This window comes from Palaemon carinicauda, chromosome 25 (assembly GCF_036898095.1).
Source record: "Palaemon carinicauda isolate YSFRI2023 chromosome 25, ASM3689809v2, whole genome shotgun sequence".
In the NCBI taxonomy this organism is placed as follows: domain Eukaryota; kingdom Metazoa; phylum Arthropoda; class Malacostraca; order Decapoda; family Palaemonidae; genus Palaemon; species Palaemon carinicauda.
In genome coordinates, this window is record NC_090749.1 from 50951680 (window position 1) to 50968913 (window position 17234).

Below are 17234 nucleotides of genomic sequence, written 5' to 3' on the forward strand. Positions count from 1 at the left end.
CTTATTTATTTCTCTCAAGTCTAATGAAAAGGAAAAAGGGTCTCATTTATTTCTCTCAAGTCTAATGAAAAGGAAAATAAGTCTTATTTATTTCTCTCAAGTCTAATGAAAAGGAAAATAAGTCTTATTTATTTCTCTCAAGTCTAATGAAAAGAAAAATAAGTCTTATTTATTTCTCTCAAGTCTAATGAAAAGGAAGATAAGTCTCATTTATTTCTCTCAAGTCTAATGAAAAGGAAAATAAGTCTTATTTATTTCTCTCAAGTCTAATGAAAAGGAAAATAAGTCTTATTTATTTCTCTCAAGTCTAATGAAAAGGAAGATAAGTCTCATTTATTTCTCTCAAGTCTATTGAAAAGGAAAATAAGTCTTATTTATTTCTCTCAAGTCAAATGAAAAGGAAAATAACTTATTTCTCTCAGGTATAATGAAAAGGGAAATAAGTCTTCTTTATTTCTCTCAAGTCTAATGAAAAGGAAAATAAGTCTTGTTTATTTCTCTCAAGTCTAAAGAAAAGGAAAATAAGTCTTATTTATTTCTCTCAAGTCTAATGAAAAAGAAAATAAGTCTTATTTATTTATCTCAAGTCTAATGAAAGGGAAAATAAGTCTTATTTATTTCTATCAAGTCTAATGAAAAGGAAAAATAAGTCTTGTTTATTTCTCTCAAGTCTAATGAAAAGGAAAATCTGTCTTATTCCTTTCTCTCAAGTCTAATGAAAAGGAAAATAAGTCTTATTAAATTCTCTCAAGTCTAACGAAAAGGAAAATAAGTCTTATTTATTTCTCTCAAGTCTAATGAAAAAGAAAATAAGTCTTATTAAATTCTCTCAAGTCTAACGAAAAGGAAAATAAGTCTTATTTATTTCTCTCAAGTCTAATGAAAAGGAAAATAAGTCTTATTTATTTCTCTCAAGTCTAATGAAAAAGAAAATAAGTCTTATTAAATTCTCTCAAGTCTAACGAAAAGGAAAATAAGTCTTATTTATTTCTCTCAAGTCTAATGAAAAGGAAAATAAGTCTTATTTATTTCTCTCAAGTCTAATGAAAAGGAAAATAAGTCTTATTTATTTCTCTCAAGTCTAATGAAAAGGAAAATAAGTCTTATTTATTTCTCTCAAGTCTAATGAAAAGGAAAATTAGTCTTATTCCTTTCTCTCAAGTCTAACGAAAAAGAAAATAAGTCTTATTAAATTCTCTCAAGTCTAACGAAAAGGAAAATAAGTCTTATTTATTTCTCTCAAATCTAATGAAAAGGAAAATAAGTCTTATTAAATTCTCTCAAGTCTAATGAAAAGGAAAATAAGTCTTATTTATTTCTCTCAAATCTAATGAAAAGGAAAATAAGTCTTATTTCTCTCAAGTCTAATGAAAAGGAAAATAAGTCTTATTTATTTCTCTCAAATCTAATGAAAAGGAAAATAAGTCTTATTTCTCTCAAGTCTAATGAAAAGGAAAATAAGTCTTATTTCTCTCAAGTCTAATGAAAAGGAAAATAAGTCTTATTAAATTCTCTCAAGTCTAATGAAAAGGAAAATAAGTCTTATTTATTTCTCTCAAATCTAATGAAAAGGAAAATAAGTCTTATTAAATTCTCTCAAGTCTAATGAAAAGTAAAATAAGTCTTATTAAATTCTCTCAAGTCTAATGAAAAGGAAAATAAGTCTTATTCATTTCTCTCAAGTCTAATGGAAAAGAAAATAAGTCTTATTTATTTCTCTCAAATCTAATGAAAAGGAAAATAAGTCTTATTAAATTCTCTCAAGTCTAATGAAAAGGAAAATAAGTCTTATTTATTTCTCTCAAGTCTAATGAAAAGGAAAATAAGTCTTATTTATTTCTCTCAAATCTAATGAAAAGGAAAATAAGTCTTATTAAATTCTCTCAAGTCTAATGAAAAGTAAAATAAGTCTTATTAAATTCTCTCAAGTCTAATGAAAAGGAAAATAAGTCTTATTTATTTCTCTCAAATCTAATGAAAAGGAAAATAAGTCTTATTAAATTCTCTCAAGTCTAATGAAAAGTAAAATAAGTCTTATTAAATTCTCTCAAGTCTAATGAAAAGGAAAATAAGTCTTATTCATTTCTCTCAAGTCTAATGGAAAAGAAAATAAGTCTTATTTATTTCTCTCAAATCTAATGAAAAGGAAAATAAGTCTTATTAAATTCTCTCAAGTCTAATGAAAAGGAAAATAAGTCTTATTTATTTCTCTCAAGTCTAATGAAAAGGAAAATAAGTCTTATTTATTTCTCTCAAATCTAATGAAAAGGAAAATAAGTCTTATTAAATTCTCTCAAGTCTAATGAAAAGTAAAATAAGTCTTATTAAATTCTCTCAAGTCTAATGAAAAGGAAAATAAGTCTTATTTATTTCTCTCAAATCTAATGAAAAGGAAAATAAGTCTTATTTCTCTCAAGTCTAATGAAAAGGAAAATAAGTCTTATTTATTTCTCTCAAATCTAATGAAAAGGAAAATAAGTCTTATTAAATTCTCTCAAGTCTAATGAAAAGGAAAATAAGTCTTATTTATTTCTCTCAAATCTAATGAAAAGGAAAATAAGTCTTATTAAATTCTCTCAAGTCTAATGAAAAGTAAAATAAGTCTTATTAAATTCTCTCAAGTCTAATGAAAAGGAAAATAAGTCTTATTCATTTCTCTCAAGTCTAATGGAAAAGAAAATAAGTCTTATTTATTTCTCTCAAATCTAATGAAAAGGAAAATAAGTCTTATTAAATTCTCTCAAGTCTAATGAAAAGGAAAATAAGTCTTATTTATTTCTCTCAAGTCTAATGAAAAGGAAAATAAGTCTTATTTATTTCTCTCAAATCTAATGAAAAGGAAAATAAGTCTTATTAAATTCTCTCAAGTCTAATGAAAAGTAAAATAAGTCTTATTAAATTCTCTCAAGTCTAATGAAAAGGAAAATAAGTCTTATTTATTTCTCTCAAATCTAATGAAAAGGAAAATAAGTCTTATTTCTCTCAAGTCTAATGAAAAGGAAAATAAGTCTTATTTCTCTCAAGTCTAATGAAAAGGAAAATAAGTCTTATTAAATTCTCTCAAGTCTAATGAAAAGGAAAATAAGTCTTATTTATTTCTCTCAAATCTAATGAAAAGGAAAATAAGTCTTATTAAATTCTCTCAAGTCTAATGAAAAGGAAAATAAGTCTTATTCATTTCTCTCAAATCTAATGAAAAGGAAAATAAGTCTTATTAAATTCTCTCAAGTCTAATGAAAAGTAAAATAAGTCTTATTAAATTCTCTCAAGTCTAATGAAAAGGAAAATAAGTCTTATTCATTTCTCTCAAGTCTAATGGAAAAGAAAATAAGTCTTATTTATTTCTCTCAAGTCTATTGAATATGAAAATAAGTCTTATTCGTTTCACTCCCTATCTCCAGAAATATAATTCCATGTTGCCAACGACAGGGAGGTAATATTATGATGGCTTCAATAACAACAGTAATAATAAAGTACTTCACATATCCCCTATATAATAAAGAGTATGTGTCTCGCTATATATATATATATATATATATATATGTATATATATATATATATATGTATGTATATATATATATATACACATATATATATATACACACACACACATATATATATATATATATATATTATGGTCACACTCAGTGGGGGAAGAGGGAGCAGTCATACCTTGTGAGACGGGGTGCCTCAAAATACCCAGTTGTAGTTAAGAAAGGGACATGAGGTAGGGAAGGTTAAATGTGTTTGTGTGTTTGTGTGTGTGAGTATGTGTGCTTGCCTAAATGCATAGCCATCATTTTTAACGGGGCGCGTACACTAGCTATCAACAACAACATTATGCAACATGAAATGGAGGAACTGCTCGTTATGAAAACAGTTAATCACACAGTTGAATTATAAAGGCATCATTATTATGAAAAACAAATGGTGTCGGCGTAATTAATATGTTCCCTTATGGCTAAATTACTCTTTGGCCTTTTCAATTTCTACTCAGTCTCATCTTTGATAATCATAACAATCATAATTATAGTCATTATTAGCCGTTTCAAGTCCACTGCAGGACAAAGGCCTCAGACATGCCCTTCCACTCACGTCTGTTTATGGTCTACCTATGGCAGCCTATTATTATTATTATTATTATTATTATTTCCAGACAAGCTACAACCCTAGTTAGAAGAGCAGGATGCTATAAGTCCAAGTGCTCCAAAAGGGAAAAATAGCCCAGTGAGGAATGGAAACAAGGATATAAATAACCTATAAGACAAGTAATGAACAATTGAAATATTTTAAAAACAGTAACAACATTAACATAGATATTTCATATACAAGCTATAAACACTAAAAAAAAAACAGAAAGTGAAAAAAGACAATAGTGCCGAAATGTATCCTCATGCAAGAGAACTCTACCACAAGACAGTGGAAACCCATAGTACACTGCTTCTGCCCTATCTAACAGTTCCTTGTTGGTAGACGAGTAAAACTTGGTCCTTTATCCCCGGATTATTTGAATGTATCCCATGGTGAGTCCTGTGGTTTTGGGAGATCCTTTAGGGTTCTTAATCTCCTAGTAGAGGATATGATTTTGGATTTTGTGTGCACGCATACATTGGTAGATAATCTTTCTTATGTTGAGGAAAACCTTAACCCTTTTACCCCCAAAGGACGTACTGGTACGTTTCACAAAAGCCATCCTTTTACCCCCATGGACGTACCGGTACGTCCTTGCAAAAAAATGCTATAAAAATATGTTTTTCATATTTTTTGATATTTTTTTGAGAAAATTCAGGCATTTTCCAAGAGAATGAGACCAACCTGACCTCTCTATGACAAAAATTAAGGCTGTTAGAGCAATTTAAAAATAATATACTGCAAAATGTGCTGGGAAAAAAATAACCCCCTGGGGCTAAAGGGTTGAAAATTTCCAAAAACCCCGGGGGTAAAAGGTGTGGTGGAAGGGGTTTCATATTGCCATGATCAGGAAAACTACTAGTCCTGGCCAGCCTTACTAGATTGATTTGCTGTGAGCCATCAGTCACCATGACCAACCCGCAGTGGCCAGCGTTGTGATGAAAACTGGCCAAAGCCTAGACATGAATGAGGTCATGTATGAGTTGTCCCGCTAGCTCATCCATTGCATTAAGCTGTGAGAATTCTGCTTCTGAAATCTTAAATGGTCATTCTGGGCATAATTTCTCGCAAAGATATTAGATTGATTTATTAGAGGTTTTCTGGCATCCTGACATCTAAGGTCAGGCCATAGCTTTTGCAACACCAGTAAGACAAACCTAATGGGTATTGATCACTATTTGATTTGGCTTAACCAGTTTTATTAATGCTCATTCCCACTTGGTTTAGTTTGTTTTCCAATGATGAAAGTAAAGACGCCTTATATTCAAAGGTTTAACACCTCAATTTGATCTAGAATTTATCTATGGAGAAAGTTCGATCAGCCGGAAATCAATCTCTGCCATATGTTAATTTGAAGCGTATTTTTCAGTCTCTGCCATATGTTAATTTGAAGCGTATTTTTCAGTCTCTGCCGTGTGTTAATTTGAAGCGTATTTTTCAGTCTCTGCCGTGTGTTAATTTGAAGCGTATTTTTCAGTCTCTGCCGTGTGTTAATTTGAAGCGTATTTTTCAGTCTCTGCCGTGTGTTAATTTGAAGCGTATTTTTCAGTCTCTGCCGTGTGTTAATTTGAAGCGTATTTTTCAGTCTCTGCCGTGTGTTAATTTGAAGCGTATTTTTCAGTCTCTGCCATATGTTAATTTGAAGCGTATTTTTCAGTCTCTGCCGTGTGTTACTTTGAAGCGTATTTTTCAGTCTCTGCCGTGTGTTACTTTGAAGCGTATTTTTCAGTCTCTGCCGTGTGTTACTTTGAAGCGTATTTTTCAGTCTCTGCCATATGTTAATTTGAAGCGTATTTTTCAGTCTCTGCCATATGTTAATTTGAAGCGTATTTTTCAGTCTCTGCCATATGTTAATTTGAAGCGTATTTTTCAGTCTCTGCCGTATGTTAATTTGAAGCGTATTTTTCAGTCTCTGCCGTGTGTTAATTTGAAGCGTATTTTTCAGTCTCTGCCGTGTGTTAATTTGAAGCGTATTTTTCAGTCTCTGCCATATGTTAATTTGAAGCGTATTTTTCAGTCTCTGCCATATGTTAATTTGAAGCGTATTTTTCAGTCTCTGCCATATGTTAATTTGAAGCGTATTTTTCAGTCTCTGCCATATGTTAATTTGAAGCGTATTTTTCAGTCTCTGCCGTGTGTTACTTTGAAGCGTATTTTTCAGTCTCTGCCGTGTGTTACTTTGAAGCGTATTTTTCAGTCTCTGCCGTATGTTAATTTGAAGCGTATTTTTCAGTCTCTGCCATATGTTAATTTGAAGCGTATTTTTCAGTCTCTGCCGTGTGTTACTTTGAAGCGTATTTTTCAGTCTCTGCCATATGTTAATTTGAAGCGTATTTTTCAGTCTCTGCCGTGTGTTAATTTGAAGCGTATTTTTCAGTCTCTGCCATATGTTAATTTGAAGCGTATTTTTCAGTCTCTGCCGTGTGTTAATTTGAAGCGTATTTTTCAGTCTCTGCCATATGTTAATTTGAAGCGTATTTTTCAGTCTCTGCCGTGTGTTAATTTGAAGCGTATTTTTCAGTCTCTGCCATATGTTAATTTGAAGCGTATTTTTCAGTCTCGGCCATATGTTAATTTGAAGCGTATTTTTCAGTCTCTGCCGTGTGTTACTTTGAAGCGTATTTTTCAGTCTCTGCCGTGTGTTACTTTGAAGCGTATTTTTCAGTCTCTGCCATATGTTAATTTGAAGCGTATTTTTCAGTCTCTGCCGTGTGTTAATTTGAAGCGTATTTTTCAGTCTCTGCCGTGTGTTAATTTGAAGCGTATTTTTCAGTCTCTGCCGTATGTTAATTTGAAGCGTATTTTTCAGTCTCTGCCGTGTGTTAATTTGAAGCGTATTTTTCAGTCTCTGCCATATGTTAATTTGAAGCGTATTTTTCAGTCTCTGCCGTGTGTTACTTTGAAGCGTATTTTTCAGTCTCTGCCGTGTGTTACTTTGAAGCGTATTTTTCAGTCTCTGCCATATGTTAATTTGAAGCGTATTTTTCAGTCTCTGCCGTATGTTAATTTGAAGCGTATTTTTCAGTCTCTGCCGTATGTTAATTTGAAGCGTATTTTTCAGTCTCTGCCATATGTTAATTTGAAGCGTATTTTTCAGTCTCTGCCGTGTGTTACTTTGAAGCGTATTTTTCAGTCTCTGCCGTGTGTTACTTTGAAGCGTATTTTTCAGTCTCTGCCATATGTTAATTTGAAGCGTATTTTTCAGTCTCTGCCGTATGTTAATTTGAAGCGTATTTTTCAGTCTCTGCCGTATGTTAATTTGAAGCGTATTTTTCAGTCTCTGCCATATGTTAATTTGAAGCGTATTTTTCAGTCTCTGCCGTGTGTTACTTTGAAGCGTATTTTTCAGTCTCTGCCGTGTGTTACTTTGAAGCGTATTTTTCAGTCTCTGCCATATGTTAATTTGAAGCGTATTTTTCAGTCTCTGCCGTATGTTAATTTGAAGCGTATTTTTCAGTCTCTGCCGTATGTTAATTTGAAGCGTATTTTTCAGTCTCTGCCATATGTTAATTTGAAGCGTATTTTTCAGTCTCTGCCGTGTGTTACTTTGAAGCGTATTTTTCAGTCTCTGCCGTGTGTTACTTTGAAGCGTATTTTTCAGTCTCTGCCATATGTTAATTTGAAGCGTATTTTTCAGTCTCTGCCGTGTGTTAATTTGAAGCGTATTTTTCAGTCTCTGCCGTATGTTAATTTGAAGCGTATTTTTCAGTCTCTGCCATATGTTAATTTGAAGCGTATTTTTCAGTCTCTGCCGTGTGTTACTTTGAAGCGTATTTTTCAGTCTCTGCCATATGTTAATTTGAAGCGTATTTTTCAGTCTCTGCCGTGTGTTACTTTGAAGCGTATTTTTCAGTCTCTGCCATATGTTGATTTGAAGCGTATTTTTCAGTCTCTGCCGTGTGTTAATTTGAAGCGTATTTTTCAATCTCTGCCGTGTGTTAATTTGAAGCGTATTTTTCAGTCTCTGCCATATGTTGATTTGAAGCGTATTTTTCAGCCTCTGCCGTGTGTTAATTTAAAGCGTATTTTTCAGCCTCTGCCGTGTGTTAATTTGAAGCGTATTTTTCAGCCTCTGCCGTGTGTTAATTTGAAGCGTATTTTTCAGTCTCTGCCGTGTGTTAATTTGAAGCGTATTTTTCAGTCTCTGCCATATGTTAATTTGAAGCGTATTTTTCAGTCTCTGCCGTGTGTTACTTTGAAGCGTATTTTTCAGTCTCTGCCGTGTGTTAATTTGAAGCGTATTTTTCAGTCTCTGCCGTATGTTAATTTGAAGCGTATTTTTCAGTCTCTGCCATATGTTAATTTGAAGCGTATTTTTCAGTCTCTGCCGTGTGTTAATTTGAAGCGTATTTTTCAGTCTCTGCCATATGTTAATTTGAAGCGTATTTTTCAGTCTCTGCCTTGTGTTACTTTGAAGCGTATTTTTCAGTCTCTGCCATATGTTGATTTGAAGCGTATTTTTCAGCCTCTGCCGTGTGTTAATTTGAAGCGTATTTTTCAGTCTCTGCCGTGTGTTAATTTGAAGCGTATTTTTCAGTCTCTGCCGTGTGTTAATTTGAAGCGTATTTTTCAGTCTCTGCCGTGTGTTAATTTGAAGCGTATTTTTCAGTCTCTGCCATATGTTAATTTGAAGCGTATTTTTCAGTCTCTGCCGTGTGTTACTTTGAAGCGTATTTTTCAGCCTCTGCCGTGTGTTAATTTGAAGCGTATTTTTCAGTCTCTGCCGTGTGTTAATTTGAAGCGTATTTTTCAGTCTCTGCCATATGTTGATTTGAAGCGTATTTTTCAGCCTCAGCCGTGTGTTAATTTAAAGCGTATTTTTCAGCCTCTGCCGTGTGTTAATTTGAAGCGTATTTTTCAGCCTCTGCCGTGTGTTAATTTGAAGCGTATTTTTCAGTCTCTGCCGTGTGTTAATTTGAAGCGTATTTTTCAGTCTCTGCCATATGTTGATTTGAAGCGTATTTTTCAGCCTCTGCCGTGTGTTAATTTGAAGCGTATTTTTCAGTCTCTGCCATATGTTGATTTGAAGCGTATTTTTCAGTCTCTGCCGTGTGTTACTTTGAAGCGTATTTTTCAGTCTCTGCCATATGTTGATTTGAAGCGTATTTTTCAGCCTCTGCCGTGTGTTAATTTGAAGCGTATTTTTCAGTCTCTGCCGTGTGTTAATTTGAAGCGTATTTTTCAGTCTCTGCCGTGTGTTAATTTGAAGCGTATTTTTCAGTCTCTGCCATATGTTGATTTGAAGCGTATTTTTCAGCCTCTGCCGTGTGTTAATTTAAAGCGTATTTTTCAGCCTCTGCCGTGTGTTAATTTGAAGCGTATTTTTCAGCCTCTGCCGTGTGTTAATTTGAAGCGTATTTTTCAGTCTCTGCCGTGTGTTAATTTGAAGCGTATTTTTCAGTCTCTGCCATATATTGATTTGAAGCGTATTTTTCAGCCTCTGCCGTGTGTTAATTTAAAGCGTATTTTTCAGCCTCTGCCGTGTGTTAATTTGAAGCGTATTTTTCAGCCTCTGCCGTGTGTTAATTTGAAGCGTATTTTTCAGTCTCTGCCGTGTGTTAATTTGAAGCGTATTTTTCAGTCTCTGCCATATGTTGATTTGAAGCGTATTTTTCAGCCTCTGCCGTGTGTTAATTTGAAGCGTATTTTTCAATCTCTGCCTTGTGTTAATTTTAAGTGTATTTTTCAATCTCTGCCGTGTGTTAATTTGAAGCGTATTTTTCAGTCTCTGCCGTGTGTTAATTTGAAGCGTATTTTTCAGTTTCTGCAGTGTGTTAATTTGAAGCGTATTTTTCAGCCTCTGCCGTGTGTTAATTTGAAGCGTATTTTTCAGCCTCTGCCGTGTGTTAATTTGAAGCGTATTTTTCAATCTTTGCCTTGTGTTAATTTTAAGTGTATTTTTCAATCTCTGCCGTGTGTTAATTTGAAGCGTATTTTTCAGTCTCTGCAGTGTGTTAATTTGAAGCGTATTTTTCAATCTCTGCCGTGTGTTAATTTGAAGCGTATTTTTCAGTCTCTGCCATATGTTGATTTGAAGCGTATTTTTCAGCCTCTGCCGTGTGTTAATTTGAAGCGTATTTTTCAATCTCTGCCTTGTGTTAATTTTAAGTGTATTTTTCAATCTCTGCCGTGTGTTAATTTGAAGCGTATTTTTCAATCTCTGCCGTGTGTTAATTTGAAGCGTATTTTTCAGTCTCTGCAGTGTGTTAATTTGAAGCGTATTTTTCAGCCTCTGCCGTGTGTTAATTTGAAGCGTATTTTTCAATCTTTGCCTTGTGTTAATTTTAAGTGTATTTTTCAATCTCTGCCGTGTGTTAATTGGAAGCGTATTTTTCAGTCTCTGCAGTGTGTTAATTTGAAGCGTATTTTTCAATCTCTGCCGTGTGTTAATTTGAAGCGTATTTTTCAGTCTCTGCCATATGTTGATTTGAAGCGTATTTTTCAGCCTCTGCCGTGTGTTAATTTGAAGCGTATTTTTCAATCTCTGCCTTGTGTTAATTTTAAGTGTATTTTTCAATCTCTGCCGTGTGTTAATTTGAAGCGTATTTTTCAATCTCTGCCGTGTGTTAATTTGAAGCGTATTTTTCAATCTCTGCCGTGTGTTAATTTGAAGCGTATTTTTCAATCTCTGCCGTGTGTTAATTTGAAGCGTATTTTTCAATCTCTGCCGTGTGTTAATTTGAAGCGTATTTTTCAGCCTCTGCCGTGTGTTAATTTGAAGCGTATTTTTCAATCTTTGCCTTGTGTTAATTTTAAGTGTATTTTTCAGTCTCTGCCGTGTGTTAATTTGAAGCGTATTTTTCAGTCTCTGCAGTGTGTTAATTTGAAGCGTATTTTTCAATCTCTGCCGTGTGTTAATTTGAAGCGTATTTTTCAGTCTCTGCCATATGTTAATTTGAAGCGTATTTTTCAGTCTCTGCCATATGTTAATTTGAAGCGTATTTTTCAGTCTCTGCCGTGTGTTACTTTGAAGCGTATTTTTCAGTCTCTGCCATATGTTAATTTGAAGCGTATTTTTCAGTCTCTGCCGTGTGTTACTTTGAAGCGTATTTTTCAGTCTCTGCCGTATGTTAATTTGAAGCGTATTTTTCAGTCTCTGCCGTGTGTTAATTTGAAGCGTATTTTTCAGTCTCTGCCGTGTGTTACTTTGAAGCGTATTTTTCAGTCTCTGCCATATGTTAATTTGAAGCGTATTTTTCAGTCTCTGCCGTGTGTTAATTTGAAGCGTATTTTTCAGTCTCTGCCGTGTGTTACTTTGAAGCGTATTTTTCAGTCTCTGCCGTGTGTTACTTTGAAGCGTATTTTTCAGTCTCTGCCGTGTGTTACTTTGAAGCGTATTTTTCAGTCTCTGCCATATGTTAATTTGAAGCGTATTTTTCAGTCTCTGCCGTGTGTTAATTTGAAGCGTATTTTTCAGTCTCTGCCGTGTGTTACTTTGAAGCGTATTTTTCAGTCTCTGCCGTGTGTTAATTTGAAGCGTATTTTTCAGCCTCTGCCGTGTGTTACTTTGAAGCGTATTTTTCAGTCTCTGCCATATGTTAATTTGAAGCGTATTTTTCAGTCTCTGCCGTGTGTTACTTTGAAGCGTATTTTTCAGTCTCTGCCGTATGTTAATTTGAAGCGTATTTTTCAGTCTCTGCCGTGTGTTACTTTGAAGCGTATTTTTCAGTCTCTGCCGTATGTTAATTTGAAGCGTATTTTTCAGTCTCTGCCGTGTGTTACTTTGAAGCGTATTTTTCAGTCTCTGCCACATGTTAATTTGAAGCGTATTTTTCAGTCTCTGCCGTGTGTTACTTTGAAGCGTATTTTTCAGTCTCTGCCGTGTGTTAATTTGAAGCGTATTTTTCAGTCTCTGCCGTGTGTTACTTTGAAGCGTATTTTTCAGTCTCTGCCATATGTTAATTTGAAGCGTATTTTTCAGTCTCTGCCGTGTGTTAATTTGAAGCGTATTTTTCAGTCTCTGCCGTGTGTTACTTTGAAGCGTATTTTTCAGTCTCTGCCATATGTTAATTTGAAGCGTATTTTTCAGTCTCTGCCGTGTGTTAATTTGAAGTGTATTTTTCAGTCTCTGCCATATGTTGATTTGAAGCGTATTTTTCAGCCTCTGCCGTGTGTTAATTTAAAGCGTATTTTTCAATCTCTGCCGTGTGTTAATTTGAAGCGTATTTTTCAATCTCTGCCGTGTGTTAATTTGAAGCGTATTTTTCAATCTCTGCCGTGTGTTAATTCGAAGCGTATTCAATCTCTGCCGTGTGTTAATTTGAAGCGTATTCAATCTCTGCCATGTGTTAATTTGAAGCGTATTCAATCTCTGCCATGTGTTAATTTGAAGCGTATTTTTCAATCTCTGCAGTGTGGTAATTTGAAGCGTATTTTTCAATCTCTGCCGTGTGTTAATTTGAAGCGTATTTTTCAATCTCTGCAGTGTGTTAATTTGAAGCGTATTTTTCAATCTCTGCCGTGTGTTAATTTGAAGCGTATTTTTCAATCTCTGCCATGTGTTAATTTGAAGCGTATTTTTCAATCTCTGCCGTGTGTTAATTTGAAGCGTATTTTTCAATCTCTGCCGTGTGTTAATTTGAAGCGTATTTTTCAATCTCTGCCATGTGTTAATTTGAAGCGTATTTTTCAATCTCTGCCGTGTGTTAATTTGAAGCGTATTTTTCAATCTCTGCCATGTGTTAATTTGAAGCGTATTTTTCAATCTCTGCCGTGTGTTAATTTGAAGCGTATTTTTCAATCTCTGCCATGTGTTAATTTGAAGCGTATTTTTCAATCTCTGCCGTGTGTTAATTTGAAGCGTATTTTTCAATCTCTGCCGTGTGTTAATTTGAAGCGTATTTTTCAATCTCTGCCGTGTGTTAATTCGAAGCGTATTCAATCTCTGCCGTGTGTTAATTTGAAGCGTATTCAATCTCTGCCATGTGTTAATTTGAAGCGTATTCAATCTCTGCCATGTGTTAATTTGAAGCGTATTTTTCAATCTCTGCCGTGTGTTAATTTGAAGCGTATTTTTCAATCTCTGCCGTGTGTTAATTTGAAGCGTATTTTTCAATCTCTGCCATGTGTTAATTTGAAGCGTATTTTTCAATCTCTGCCGTGTGTTAATTTGAAGCGTATTTTTCAATCTCTGCCGTGTGTTAATTTGAAGCGTATTTTTCAATCTCTGCCATGTGTTAATTTGAAGCGTATTTTTCAATCTCTGCCGTGTGTTAATTTGAAGCGTATTTTTCAATCTCTGCCATGTGTTAATTTGAAGCGTATTTTTCAATCTCTGCCATGTGTTAATTTGAAGCGTATTTTTCAATCTCTGCCGTGTGTTAATTTGAAGCGTATTTTTCAATCTCTGCCGTGTGTTAATTTGAAGCGTATTTTTCAATCTCTGCCGTGTGTTAATTTGAAGCGTATTCAATCTCTGCCATGTGTTAATTTGAAGCGTATTCAATCTCTGCCATGTGTTAATTTGAAGCGTATTTTTCAATCTCTGCCGTGTGTTAATTTGAAGCGTATTTTTCAATCTCTGCCGTGTGTTAATTTGAAGCGTATTTTTCAATCTCTGCCATGTGTTAATTTGAAGCGTATTTTTCAATCTCTGCCGTGTGTTAATTTGAAGCGTATTTTTCAATCTCTGCCGTGTGTTAATTTGAAGCGTATTTTTCAATCTCTGCCGTGTGTTAATTCGAAGCGTATTCAATCTCTGCCGTGTGTTAATTTGAAGCGTATTCAATCTCTGCCATGTGTTAATTTGAAGCGTATTTTTCAATCTCTGCCGTGTGTTAATTCGAAGCGTATTCAATCTCTGCCGTGTGTTAATTCGAAGCGTATTCAATCTCTGCCGTGTGTTAATTTGAAGCGTATTCAATCTCTGCCATGTGTTAATTTGAAGCGTATTTTTCAATCTCTGCCGTGTGTTAATTCGAAGCGTATTCAATCTCTGCCGTGTGTTAATTCGAAGCGTATTCAATCTCTGCCGTGTGTTAATTCGAAGCGTATTCAATCTCTGCCATGTGTTAATTTGAAGCGTATTTTTCAATCTCTGCCGTGTGTTAATTCGAAGCGTATTCAATCTCTGCCGTGTGTTAATTTGAAGCGTATTCAATCTCTGCCATGTGTTAATTTGAAGCGTATTTTTCAATCTCTGCCGTGTGTTAATTCGAAGCGTATTCAATCTCTGCCGTGTGTTAATTCGAAGCGTATTCAATCTCTGCCGTGTGTTAATTTGAAGCGTATTCAATCTCTGCCATGTGTTAATTTGAAGCGTATTTTTCAATGATATTTGATTGATGAACTATGATATTTTAAACTGACAAGGTTTTTTAATTGTATTAAAGTTTGTGGGTATTATGAAGTACAGCAAATGGGTGAATTCTTTGCTTCATTTGTAGTGGAGTGTTTCTGTGTTGTATTTGATGACCAATTCAATATTTTTCTCAGTTGGCGAGTTATGATAAAAAGGCTTATTATTCCATAAGACTTATGAGTGAATGACTTTCTCTATTCAATACACACATGTCTAGTTATGTCATATCCCTATCATTTATTGTTAATTTATTCTCATCATTTATTTATTTGCTTATTTCCTTTCCTCACTGAGCTGTTTTTCCCTATTGGAGCCCTTGGGCTTATAGTATCTTACTTTTCCAACTAGGGTTGTAGCTTGGCTAGTAATAATAATAATAATAATAATAATAATAATAATAATAATCATAATAATAATATGGCACTGCCCAAGAGTAGAGAAGAATGGTTTGAATTTGAAGTCTCCTTCTTCTAGAAGAGCTGCTTACCATAGCTAAAGAGTCTCATCTACCCTTAATAAGGGGAAAGTACCATCAAATTTTCTTAGTTCATCACTACATCATCTTCTCCTTCCTCTGCTTCCACTGGAATCTCTAGGGCCCCAATCTGTTATTTTTAATATCCACCTACGGTTTGAAATTCTCACTACATGTCCAGCCCATGTCCATTTCTTTTTCTTACATGTTAGAATATCCTCTACTTTAGTTTACTCTCTAAACCTTTATTGTTAATACATAGAAGTTGTTTCTAAAATGTTCGTTCTGTGTAAACCTTATAATCTATGGCGGACACGAGTCTTTTTATAGTTTATAAATGACATATTTGTTTTTGACGTTGTTAATGGTTTATATATGACATATCTCTTTTGACATTACTTTTTTTAAAATGATTTATTGTTAATTTGTTCTCTTCGGTTATTTATTTCCTTATTTCCTTTCCTCACTGGGGTATTTTTCCCTATTGGAGCCCCTGGGCTTATAGCATCTTGCTTTTCCAATTAGGGTTGTAGCTTGGATAGTAATAATAATAATAATAGCGAACGCCTCCATCATCTATTTGCGACTAGCTGTATAAGCTAGTGCCCTTATAGCAGTAATTTCTTTACGATTTCTTTATAAAACAACAAGAAAATTATTACAATAGTTACTCAAGAAACCAAATTAAATTGCCTCATTGAGATACTTTTATTGATACTAAAGGAAATGATTTAAAATCCATTTTTTGACCTACAGTAAAAGTTTACTCGACGGTCGGAAATACACTTCAACATTCAATACATCACTACAAATATAATCAAATGTATCAAAACAACGCACCTTTAAAATAACGATCAAAATAATGATAATAAAGTTTCATTCCTCTGCTCCGAAAGGCGCAATAGTAATTTTACCCTGTCATGAAAATAATTTCTTTTTTATATATCACCTGGAGCAATGTGATAATCTTAGCGTGAACTTCTCACAGCCAATTAACGTCATGTTCTCTTCCTGTAATTATATATTGTGTTGTTTTTTTTCTAAGGGATTACTGTATGTACGTATGTATGTAAGTATGTATGTATGTATATATATATATATATATATATATATATATATATATATATATATTTATATATATATATATATATATATATATATATATATATATATATATATATATATATACATATATATATATATATATATATATATATATATATATATATATATATATATATATAATTAATATATATATATATATATATATATATATATATATATATATATATATATATATATATATATATATTTATTATATAATATATATATATATATACATATATATATTTATTAATTATAAATATATACATATATATTTATATTTATATAATATAAATATAAGTATATATATATATATATATATATATATATATATATATATATATATATATAAAAGTATATATATATATATATATATATATATATATATATATATATATATATATATATATATATATATGTATATGTGTATATATATATATATATATATTTATATTATATAAATGTATATGTATATATATATATATATATATATATATATATATATATATATATATGTATATATATTTATATTATATAAATGTATATGAGTATATATATATATTTATATTATATAAATATATATATATATATGTATATATATATATATATATATATATATATATATACATATATATATACATTTATATATAAATACATATATGTATATACAAATATATATATATATATATATATATATATATATATATATATATATATATATATACAGTAATACCTTTGAAATGGAACCGAACAGAACTTGAACTTTTCGGTGATCAAACAAAACTAAAAAAAAAAAATTTCCGCAAAGATCTAACAAAAAATTTGAAGGTCAAAGACTTGAAAGAACCTGTATGTACAGCGACAAAAGTTAATCAAGCCAGTTTACGTAAAGTCCACTTCAGGTTTGTAAAACATCGCACTGTTACCTTTTTCATTAATTGAATTCATTCTGGTGATTTCTTTCTGTTAATCCACGGAAAAGGAGAGGATCATGCCCCTGGTTCACCGTTATAGGAAATGATGGTAAAATGAGCTAAAATATGCAATTTTGTGGAATAATATCAGCCAATAGAGCGGCAACTTTAAAAAAGATCCCAATACATTTCTCTCGAGAATTTTTTAGGAAAAACATCCTGAAGTTAAACACAGAAAAAAGGCAAAGAAAAGAAATAATCACAGTTATTCGGTAATTTGAATATCTTACAAACATGTTATTTCAAATAG